The 12743-nt window shown below is 35.5% G+C and overlaps 1 long non-coding RNA gene across 1 annotated transcript; it reads right to left on the bottom strand.

Moving 5' to 3' along the window:
• Positions 1 to 4458: 4458 nt before the first annotated feature.
• LOC141416426 (uncharacterized) lies at positions 4459 to 10982 on the bottom strand. Its single transcript, XR_012441152.1, has 3 exons — positions 10891 to 10982; positions 5956 to 6056; positions 4459 to 4557 (listed from the first exon to the last, which is right to left on the bottom strand). It is a non-coding gene; the product is annotated as an uncharacterized lncRNA (long non-coding RNA).
• Between the last annotated feature and the right edge of the window lie 1761 nt (positions 10983 to 12743).

A 12743-nucleotide genomic window follows, 5' to 3' on the forward strand; every position in this document is an offset into this window, starting at 1 on the left:
GTGTCTAAATTAAATAAAATTATATATTTTAAAAATAATGCCTCACATGGTAGAGTACTTACCTAGCAGGTGCAAAGTCTATAGTTCAAAGCACAGTCCTGCCAGAAAAACCATAATAATAATCAAAATAACTTGATGTACTTCATTACTTTAGTTTTGAATCAGTGCTGAGGGCAATTTTAGGTATGTGAAAAAGATTTTGCAGATCAAAATATTTATCAACATCAAATGTGTTGCATCTGCATTATGAGAGAATGTGATTCGTTCTTTGCCTGTGAACAGCACCTGTGGATTGATAACCAGGTCCTTTCCTATGCTAGACAAGCACTCTGCAACTGAGCCATATCATCAACATTGAATTAGTCTTCTGTTAGTACCTGTGAAATCTGATAATACCAAGAGTAACAGAGTCAATTAAAAAATTTGAATACTGAAGAGTGTAGCTTATGAACAGTTTTAGAGTGTGGAATACTCTGGACCTAGAGAACAAACAAAACCCACAAGGGTTTCCAATGATTTTGTGGAAGCTTTCTGGCCCTTAAAGTGACTGAAGGGAGGGGCTTTACATTCAGTGAAAATAATAACACCCAAACCTGTTGGAAGGGAACTATTGGACACAGCAGCTGGAAGCAAACTGACATGAGAGACAAGCTAAAGAAAGGCTCAAGTACAAAGGATTCAGGAGTTATGAGGTTTAAATTCATTTCCCCATTTATAGCTTTTACATTTTTCAAAAAGGCAAATAATGCAAAGCTTGTAGGATAACTTTGTAGAACAAATAATACTTGATAGTTTTGATTAAGAGAGACCAAGACAGGGAAAATGAAAGAGGCCGTTGGACCTTGGAAGTTCTACAGAGAGTAAGCAGGATGAAGAACCTACTCAGCTGCAAACACTGGTATTTCTGAGGCAAATAAAAGACAGTGTGTCCACAGGCAACAGCAAAGAGCCACAGAAATCAGTCCCATGTTTAGGGGTAATTCTTCAGCACAGAAGTGGCAGCCATGCATCAGTGCCTCTGTGGGTAACCCCGACCATCCCTCTGCAAGTTGAGTGGTGGGTTAGTAGTTTAGCAGAATGTTGGGAGTGTGTGCTCTAGGTAACTTATCACTTAGTAGTGGAGTCTTCACCCTCTTGTAGCCACAACCTAGGTATGTCATCCCCATCTTGACAAAACTTCAAGCCTGAGCCGGAAGCCATAACTAATACTGTGGGAGGCATTGTGAGGAAATGATTGTTATCTTCAAATGGAAGGAATATAAGCTATTGTGGCCAGAGGGCAGTTGTGCTGGGTACAGAACATGTTATTCTCTAACATTCATTCCATACATAAGGCAGAAAATTGGTCAATCGTTGATTCGCTTCTAAGGAGTGAAGTGTAATAAAGATGATGCTATTTGACTTCCAGTGCCAAGACAGAGCATGTCTTTACCTCAGACTCCTTTCCAGACCGAACCTCCTTGTTGGGAGGACCTTAGGCCACAGAGAGAGATTTTGTGTTCCAGTGCAGGGGCTCCACCTGCCTCTCACTGATGAAATTTCAGCCAATGTTCAACAACAACCACAGCAACCAGACATATTAGTGTAAAAAAATACTTTCGGATGACACAGTCCACACCCACCCCCACAAGGCTGTGGGCTGTGCCAACTGATTTCAAAGGGAACAGAGACAAGCTGCTCTCAACAAGATTTTCCCAAACCACACATGAGGGAATAAAATGTTGTTTTAAGCCATGAAAATTTGGGTAATTTACTAGAGAACAATAAACATGAAAATGGGTTTTAAAAAGAGACAGAAACAACAACTTACTCACAAGTCTGTCTCATTAAATTAGGATCTGGCAAGTACTTGTTGATGGCGATATTAATAAGCAGCACCCAACAAGCAGGAGAAAGGCATTAGGAATATAGAGGAGTTTTCCTAAAGTTCCCTTCAACTGCAAGTTTTTTAAGTCAGGCAAGTGTGCCTCTTTAGAATATTCCCTCAAATTAGGTACAAGAAAAAAATCAGAAACAAGGAGACACATGCCTTGAAGTATAATACCTGAAAAGCAACTAAAACTAGTTTGTTCAATACGCAAAATCAGATGTTTTCATTGATTTCAAACAGCTGATGCTAAAAGTGAATGTTATCTTGAATATTTAGCAACATAGTATTATATCATCATTTTCCTTTCCTCAACTAGGAAATAAAAGAAATGTCATAGAATCACTCTTCATGTTATTAGAAGTTAAACAAATTAGTGTCCTTCAAGTGTAAAGAAATTGAATACAATTCTTTCCTTGCCTTATGGCTGATTTCCTGGCTTGATGGTCCAAACTTAATCTTTTCCTTCCTGTTGGAATTTATGAATTGTAATGAGTTAACAAATTATAATGCAATTAGAGTAAGCTGAGTCAGAAGACCTTGTGGCTGAGATAATGACGGGAATGGGAGTGGAGAGGGAGGTGATGGAAGAGAAAAAGAAACAAAGGTTTCAACATAGAAAAGAAAAGTAACAGACTCAGTCTTTATAAGCCTTACTACCCCTCAACCTGTTATGGAGTCGGAAGGCATATGATGGCATGAGTTCCATTAAGAAGCAAAAAGCCTCCATGGGAGCACAGTTAGAGACATTCCACTACATTGACTTTTATCATTACATAAGATAATTGCACATATACAACAGGAATGGGAAAGAGTTCTCATTTTAGAATTCTGCTTGATTTGGTGCTGGTATAAGGATTGGCATATGACAAATGAGGAACTAAAACCAATCCCTCATATTTATGGTCAGTCAGAATTAACCACATATGAGAAAACAATTAAACGTGAGAAACATTCTTTTCAATAAGATATGATGCTGGGACAACTGGATAACCACATTCAACAGAGTAAAAAGAATGCAAGTGAATAAAGTTAGACCAAGTACCATATAAAAGTTAAATCAAAGTATAACAATTAAAGTAACAAATGAAACTATAAAGCTATTAGAAGACATAGTCATAAAGCTTCATGACTGGACTTGAAAAAAGTCATAGATAAGACATGAAAAGAAAAAACTAGGTAACTACATTTCATCGAGAGTACATATGACTGTAAATAGTAAAGATGCCAAAATAAAAATAAGAATAGAAGCCACTGAATGGCAGATATTTTGAAATCATGTATCTCATAAGGGATTTCTATCTATGGTATCTACAGGCTTCTTATAGTCAAAAGTAAAAAAGAAAACCAGATTGAAATTCAAATAGACATTTCTCTGAAGAAGACATTTTTATGGCCTATAATCACAAGAACAGACATGTGCTCTATACCATCCCATAAATCATTAGGAAAATGCAAAGGAAAAGCCCCATGAGGTACAAATTCACATCACTAGGATAAAATCGTCTTTCAACACATGATGGAAAACTGGTTTTGGCAATGATGTGGAGAAATTATACTCTTCAGACAAGGTTGGTGGAATGAGAAATGGTGCAACCATATTGGAATACAGACAGGCTCTTCAACAGATTTAGCAAAGAGTTCTACATAACTCAGCAATTCCACTCATAATTATATAGCCATCAGAATAAAATCCTCTCAGACATTATATACATATATATATACATATATATGTATATATATATATATATGTTCCTGTCCACATCAGCAATATTAAGTAAATCCAAAAATGGAAACACTCCTATGTTGCATCACTGATGAGACGATAAAATGTTTGGTGCATGCATACAACAGGACATAAGTGAGCAAAAAGAAGGAGTTAAGAATGGACACCTGCTCCAACAGGGATGAAACTTGAAAACACTATGCTTAAAAGCCAGCCAAAATAGAACCTAGACCACATATTATGTGATTTTATTCATATGAAATATCCGGAACAGACAAAACTATAGAGATAAAGTGGATTGTTGGTCCCCTAAGGATGAGCAGGGAAATGGGATAGTGATGGTTAAAATGTATGAGGATTCTTACTCTTTTCTTGACACGGTTTATCCCATAGACCATGCCTCAGTCTCCCATGTGCTGGGATGACATGTGTCATGCCCACCTAGGTTTTATTTTTAGGGTGATAAAACTTTTCTAAAATTATGGTGGTGGTTCTGTAACTGTGTGAGTATACTACAAGTTATGGAATCATGCCATTTCAATGACTGATTTGGGGAGGCACATTAACTGGATTTCAGTAAAGCTTTTACCCAAATACTGACTTAGTACTCATGCTTTGGGGTCATGTCTTGGTGTGCTTCCTGACTTTACATCATCAGCCAGGGTTCAAGTAATAATCAACGAAATACCATTCCCTTTTAATAAAAAGGTGATATTATCATTGATATCAAGTCTGTAAAATTTAATACAAATCTTCATTTCATAACTAAAGCATTGGAAGTTTTATATTTCCAAAATTAAGTGCCGTGTGTCTCAAAACTGATGACAAAATTACCTTATGACTTAGCTTATTTGTCTCAATAGCTGGTTCAAATTGATGCTTTTGTACATCTCTTTCCAAACTGTTTTCTTCATTTTTGTATTCACTAAAATTAACTCGTTCAATTTTAGAGGACTTCTTTAATCTGCAGAAATATGCAGAATGAAAAATATATAATTACACAATATGTAATTAATTATTTTGAGTATCTCTATGTAAAAATTAACATATTATTACACATTAGCTATAATCCAGAGTTTCAATCTGACATGAAGAAAATATTTACTTATATGTGAATGCTTTCTAAAATTAGGAAAATACACTTTGGTATTTTTTCATCACTGTGTCGAAAGAAAAGACTCAGAAAATACATTAAAAAGGATTACAGTGGATTAGCTCAGTTTTAGAGAGCATTCTTAGCATGTCAGAGAGATTGCATCCATCTCAGAACACACAAAAAACCAAAAGAAAACATCAAGGAATTCACTCATCTAGAACAGTAGACAGGTGTAAACATTCTAAAAGTCTGAATGGAGGGGGAGGGAAAAGGATGCAAAATGCAAGTAGAGAAATAATGGAGAAAGGTTTGAAAACTGTTTTACAAAGAAATCTAGAGGTCTTTGCTAGCACAATGCTGACAAAATGCAAGTAAAACAGTAAACGGAGAGAAAATATTGACTAGAATCAGAGAACAAACACATGTACTCAACAAGGAAAAGAAAAGCATCTAAATGTGGTTTGGGTTATAAATACTCTGAACTCATTCCACTTTGTGCCTAATAGTACAAACATGATTGTTGGTTTGAGTCTTCATCCCTAATTTAATCCTATTTTGTATGTATGGAACACATATGAAGGCAGTCTGCTTTATATGTCGATTCTGCATCCAAGAATCAACCAGTCACAAATGGAAAATACTTGATGAAAGTAAATGCATGTGCACTGAACCTGTGCAGACCTTATTGCTTTTCATTAGTCCCAAAAAAGGACCATGTAACACTTATTTATACAACATTTACATTTTATTAGGTAATCTAAAGATGATTTACACTATACACATGGAGGTGAGTAGGTTATATGCAAATACTACACAATTTTATATAAGGGGCTTAAAAATACATGGTTTTAAAATAGTAAGTTGTACGAGGACCAAACCCTACAGATACCAAGAGTTAGTGGTACATTAAATATGTTTTTGTACAAATGATATACATATAAATGGAAACATAAGACTAACCATAGGATCCTGCCATACCACTCCTGGGCATATATGCAAAGGAATGTGTGCCAACATACAATCGAGTTACCTACACACCTTTGCTCATTGCAACACTACCCACGATAGCCAAAGTAAGCAATCAGACTAGGTGCCCATCAAGTGAGGAATATACAAAGAAAGGTATAAGACGGGGTGCCCAACAAGGGGTGAATGAATATATATTCATGTATAATAGTTATACAAAAATGGAGTTTAGGTTTTAAAAAATTATAGTTAAATCAGCCAACAAACAGTTCATATATTTTGTAATATTTAAGGTCTTACTCAGTGAGCTCATTTTGTAATTCTACATTTCTCTTCTTTTCATTCTCCAATTCTTTACAATACTCAAAGACGATTTTTCCTATCTTCTTATAATCTTCATACTTTAAAAAATAAAAATAAAGTTAAGTCTAGAGACTCACTTTCTTTTCCTAAATATGTTCTTTTCATGCCTTCTTGAGTAATGTGTGTTTACATTTTATAAATCTATCACCAGTAAGAGAAGATTATAAAAATAATGACTTTTAAAAAAATGACAGAAAGAGGTTTATACTTCCAGCATTATAATCTCTAAAATTCAATTTGCCAAAATTTGATTACAAGAAAATTGAAGAATTTACACTTGTTAGTGACAAATTTAAAGAGTTCTAATACTTATCTAGTAAAACTAACATTTTTGTTAATAGTTCAGTACATTTAAATCATATTTACCTACTCAATTTTGAAAAACGTCCTTATTTCCACTAAATTTTTGATTCTCACCTGATTTTGAGATGAGAAAAATATTCTCAATCTTGATAAGCATTTTCCCTTGAGTTTCAACTTTTCCCTTCCCTTTATCCTTTTTCTGCAATATGGAAATGTTTGCTATGGTTCAGGAAAGCATAAATTTGCCTGTTTGTTGTGCCTTTCCCATGAAGCTGTTTCTCCCCTTCATTTGGACTCTCCTGTTCTTTAATACGTGGTCTCATATACAAATCTGTTTTTCACTATTTCATACTTGCAAAACATGCTGACGTTTCAAAGCTATCATCTAAAAAACTTGAGGGTGATCAAGAACCTTTAAATGTCTTTATCCTGCTTTGCTGGTCAGCCACATTTTCTAACAGTGGCCATGCTCTCCACTTCATTAATAATTGCAGCACCCTTTGGAGTTTAGTCCTATCCTTTTTATTTCCATTTTAATATTTCCTCAGAATTCTTAAATTTCAAGTCAGTTTCCCTGATCCACATTTCCAGCCCTGGCTTCTTTACTGAGGTCATTTGTGTTTTTCTTTCTTCCTTTTTCTTTTCTTACAGACAATAACCACAGAAGGCATTCCTTGGTGAGGGTCACTTCTGCAGACAGATAACCTCATACATTTCATGTTAATCCTTATTAATGCTATGTGGAGTGCAGTGATTTTCCAATCTTGTGGGTGGGAGGGGCCCTATGTCCTTAGGATATTGACTACCGAAGGTACTTTGTCTTCTTTTCTTTCACAATGTGAGACTTTCCCATAAGGAGCTGATTATGGATTGCACCTCTTTATCTCATGAAGAATTTCCTTTTCTACAGAGACATGACTGTGACAAAGATTTTTTCTAAAATTTCTTGCAGATGTACACTCAGCTATGTGGTTTTAAGGCTTGAGTAATCTAGAGCTCCCTCTTCTTCCTAAACCACACTCTTCATGCTGAAGTGGTATATGTCAAGTATGGTAATCTCTGGCACATGGACCTATGACATGAGCACATTCTGGAAAAGTTGAGAGCTACAAGTCAAGCTGACTGAAATATCTTGTATTAAATTTGATTCACATTGAAGAGTTCAAAGTGACTAATATTCTACTTCACATTCCTAATTAATTTCTTTGGGAATCTGCCAAACATTCCTCAGTATTTTTAAATAAATTTAATAGGTTTGTGTACTCCTACATTTTGAAAATTTTGATACCTTAATACACTTCTGTATGCAATTTATGAATAGAGTGTTTCCTGCTTATGAAAATATTTTGACGCCATGTGTATGACAATTATGCAAGCAAAATGGGACTAATTTGTATTTTTAATTTTTTCTATGATGGTAAAGGTCACTTGTACCTTCGCTGAAAGGTGTGTATGTGCACACAATGTTTGGGTCACTTCTTTCCCCTTCCTCCTGCCCCCTCCCTTACCCGCCCACCAGCTCCCTCCCTTACCCCCCCTTACCCCTCACTACCCAGCAGAAACTATTTTGCCCTTATCTCTAGTTTTGTTGAAGAGAGAGTATAAGCAACAGTAGGAAGGACCAAGGGTTTTTGCTAGCTGAAATAAGGATAGCTATACAGGGAGTTAACTTGCATTGATTTCCAGTGCATGTGTGTTACCTTCTAAGTTATTTCTTCTTGAACTAACCTTTTCTCTAGTTCCTGCTCCCCTTCTCCTATTGGCCTCAGTTGCTTTAAAGTATCTGCTTTAGTTTCTCTGTGTTGAGGGCAACAAACGCTATCTAGTTTTTTAGGTGTCTTACCTATCCTCATACCTCCCTTGTGTGCTCTCTCTTTATCATGTCATCAAAGTCCAATCCCCTTGTTGTGTTTGCCTTTGATCTAATGTCCACATATGAGGGAGAACATATGATTTTTGGTCTTTTGGGCCAGGCTAACCTCACTCAGAATGATGTTCTCCAATTCCATCCATTTACCTGAGAATGATAACATTTCGTTCTTCTTCATGGCTGCATAAAATTCCATTGTGTATAGATACCACATTTTCTTAACCCATTCGTCAGTGGTGGGGAATCTTGGCTGTTTCCATGACTTGGCTATTGTAAATAGTGCTGCAATAAACATGGGTGTGCAGGTGCCTCTGGAGTAACAGTCTTTTGGGTATATCCCCAAGAGTGGTATTGCTGGATCAAATGGTAGATCAATGTCTAGCTTTTTAAGTAGCCTCCAAATTTTTTTCCAGAGTGGTTGTACTAGTTTACATTCCCACCAGCAGTGTAAGAGGGTTCACTTTTCCCCACATCCTCGCCAACACCTGTTGTTAGTGGTGTTGCTAATGATGGTTATTCTAACAGGGGTGAGGTGGAATCTTAGTGTGGTTTTAATTTGCATTTCCTTTATTGCTAGGGATGGTGAGCAGTTTTTATGTGTTTTTTGGCCATTTGAATTTCTTCTTTTGAGAAAGTTCTGGTTAGTTCACTTGCCCATTTCTTTATTGGTTCATTAGTTTTGGGAGAATTTAGTTTTTAAGTTCTCTATATGTTCTGTTTGTAAGTCCTTTGTCTGATGTGTAGCTGGCAAATATTTTCTCCCACACTATGGGTGTTCTCTTCAGTTTAGAGACCATTTCTTTTGTTGAGCAGAAGCTTTTTAGTTTTATGAAGTCCCATTTATCTATGCTATCTCTTAGTTGCTGTGCTGCTGGGGTTCCATTGAGAAAGTTCTTGCATATACCAATTAGTTCCAGGGTATTTCCTACTCTTTCCTGTACCAACTTTAGAGTTTGGGGTTTGATATTAAGATCCTTGATCCATTTTAAGTTAATATTCGTATAGGGTGAAATACTTGGATCTAGTTTCAGTTTTTTGCAGACTGCTAACCAGTTTTCCCAGCACTTTTTGTTGAAGAGGCTGTCTTTTCTCCATCATATATTTTTAGCAACTTTGTCAAAGACAAGGTGGTTATAGTTGTGTGGCTTCATATCTGGGTCCTCTAGTCTGTTCCCCCGGTCTTCATGTCTGTTTTTGTGCCAACACCATGCTGTTTTTATTGTTATTGCTTTGTAACATAATTTAAAGTCAGGTATCGTGATACCTCCAGCATTGTTCTTTTGACTGAGTATTGCCTTGGCTATTCGTGGCCTCTTGTGTTTCCATATAAATTTAACAGTAGATTTTTCAATCTCTTTAATGAATGTCATTGGAATTTTGATGGGAATTACATTGAACATGTAGATTCCTTTTGGGAGTATAGACATATTTACTATGTCGATTCTACCAATCCATGAGCTTTGGAGATCTCTCCACTTTTTATACTCTTCCTCAATCTCTTTCTTCAGAAGTTTATAGTTTTCCTTGTAGAGGTCGTTCACATCCTTTGTTAAGTTGACACCTGGGTATTTAATTTTTTGAAGCTATTGTAAATGGAATTATTTTCATATATTCTTTCTCAGTTTGTTCATTATTAGTTGTATAGAAATGCTTCCAAGTTGTAACAATCTTGCCATATTGCTTCCTAGAAAGGAAAGCACGAATGATAGGACAATTATGGTTTTCTCGGTAAATCGTTCTATAGTGTTCACTTCCATCAACAAATTGATACTCTGAATTATGCATTTGTCTTTTCTGAAGATGGACTGTTAAGTCTTGAAAACCTGATGAACACAGGTGAATAAAATCGCTTCCTGACCTGAAAATCTAGGAGTAATAGGTGACTCTGTACTGTCCAATTTGAGCATTTATACCTACGTTTTTAATGATCTTCTCTTTCTTTTTTGGCAGTAGCAGGTATGAACTTGAGGTCTTGTGCAAGACTAATAAGTAATTTACCACTTGAGCCAAGCCCCTTTCTCTTTTTGCTTTAGTTTATTTTTCAAATATAGTCTTGCATTTTTTCCCAAAGTTGGCCTTGAACCATGAACATTCCATTCCACTTTCCATGTAGCTGGGATCATCAGTGTATGACACTATGGCTACCTGTGTATTCCTTTAAAATTCCAGAGAAAAACACATCCCTTGAGCAAAAAATGATTTATAGTGTCCTATCATCTGTTCTTGATGAAGAATACAGATTACAAGCAATTAATTCTCCAAACGTCACTGAAAACCTTAATTTATGAAATAAATTCAGGATTGTAGACAAAATCACTTGAATTTCTCGAAGGATTAAAATTTGTTTAAAATATTAGCAGGTACTTAAACAAATTTCTCTACAACAATTTCCAGTAGCCAAAGGTGTTAATCTGCTACAGGTTTATTAGTGCATGAATAGCTAAAAAAGCAAGTATGGATAAAATTTGGGTTTAAAATAATCGCAATACTTTTGTTCAAGTCTTACAACCAAAACCAAGAATTTTATGAATTAAACTTCTATACAATCACAGGAAGCCAGTAGTAGCAGCTAGTGGTGTCAATACGGATTCAGAAAACCCTTTATCAATGAGCTTTTCTTATTTCTTTAAATATTCCTATATAGTTCTAGAAAAATATTCCTCTACAGTGTGGCAGAAATTAGTAAGAATGTGACTTACCAAATTTTCTAGGTTTGTTGCACTTTCTTGCTTAAGCAGCTTAGTTTTCATTATTTTCTCTTTATCAATAGCTTTTGACTTGAAGTATTTCTGTTGAAGCCTAAAGGTATATTTAAAAATTATTTTTCTCACATAAAATGTTTAAAAATACCATATAATTTTGAACAAACTTCTGAAAGAGTGATTACATAAATTCTAAAATATTTTCTTGGAAAGCAAATGATTTGGTAATTATATTGGTCTTCTCACTGTGTTCTGTTGATAAGGTGCAAAATTAGGAACAATCTAAAAATGAGGTATTTACTTTTGCTTTTTTGTTGTTGTTGTGGATCCAGCCCAGGGCCTCACTCAGGCAAATAAAGTGCTCTGCCACTGAGCTACTACCCAAACTCTAAATTCAAGTAACATAAGAATTTCAGGTCCTAACACATATATACTTATTATCATTATTTGATATTGTTCTAATATGACACTATTTATTTGCATTACCAACACTGTAAGTCATACCTTTTTTGATTATCTTGAATTTTCTCTATATTTTGTTTGGTCATCATGCGTTGATCCTGTGCCTCTTGAAACTAAAAGAGAGAGGAGAAAATCTTTACTAATATTTTGGCACAATTCTGTCTATCAAGTATTTCTGGGATGAAATTATATTGTGACATGGGCAGACCCCCTCAACTCCAAACTGTGAGCAGCTTTTGAACTATAAGTGCAGCATTAACTGTGTTATTGCAACAGGGATCAAATAACCCACACAGACTAAAATAAAACGGTCTAGCTCTTTAAAGATAACTTTACTGACCTTGCTGTAGTATTGAAACACATTATACTTCTTAAAATTTTTATTTTACTAGATACTCAAATTGGTAAAACAGGAAAAAACAGGAGAGGTGTTTATTGTAAGCATTTACATTTTTGTATTCCAAGCACCACATCAGTTGAAAAGTTCACATATACAAATTCATAGAGCTACACCAGTAATGAAAAACATCAACAGAGTTCTCTCCATAGATACTAGATGTTCATGGAAAGTTTGAGAGACATAATCTACACAGATACATGAATTCCTGGGTCTGAATTCCAGCTCTAACATTTCCTAGGTATGCATTTATGAGCAAGTTAACTTTTTGTGTTATAGTTCCTTCATCTATTTAATGAAAATAGTAACAGTCTACACATCACTGGACTGTGGGAAGATTAAACTTGGGCATATTCAAAACGTACTCCAAAGAGTAGTTGGCACATAGTGAGCTATCTATATGTACTGATGACGTTCATTTTACAATGCAGTTTATGTTCTAATAAAGTTGATCTTTTAGGCAGGTTGCATGCCAGTGGAAGAGATAGGTCTTTTATATAAAGTGCACTGAACCCTTCTTCACATCATTGGAAGTGGCGGCTGATGGGGAACACGAGGCCCCGATTGCATCTCCAGCACTTCAAGAAACTCTCATGAGTTCCACAAGCCAACAGCACTTTTGCGCACTTAAAGTAAGCTATAGATTTCTTATTCTCACGACTACTCAGTGGGCAATGACTATGTAGCACAATACAACTGACATGACAATCAGGCAAGTTAAAGCCACTGAGCTGAAAATGTTGAACTTTATTCTGAAATCAAGTCTCCCAAAGCAATTCATTCCCAGCAACTATTCGTGCCAGGCACCTTTAGAAAGCATTCTTATGAACAGATAAATGTTACATGGGGTGACATATCAGAAATCTAAAGGCAAAACCTTTTCTGTTTGTCACATGGTATAAATCCATAAATGCAAGTTCTGGCTATATAATGACAGAAACAAAGTCTATACTTTCCCTAGCAAGAAAAGTAAGAGTATTTGACAGAATAA

The sequence above is a fragment of the Castor canadensis genome, chromosome 14, assembly GCF_047511655.1.
Source record: "Castor canadensis chromosome 14, mCasCan1.hap1v2, whole genome shotgun sequence".
NCBI lineage: Eukaryota > Metazoa > Chordata > Mammalia > Rodentia > Castoridae > Castor > Castor canadensis.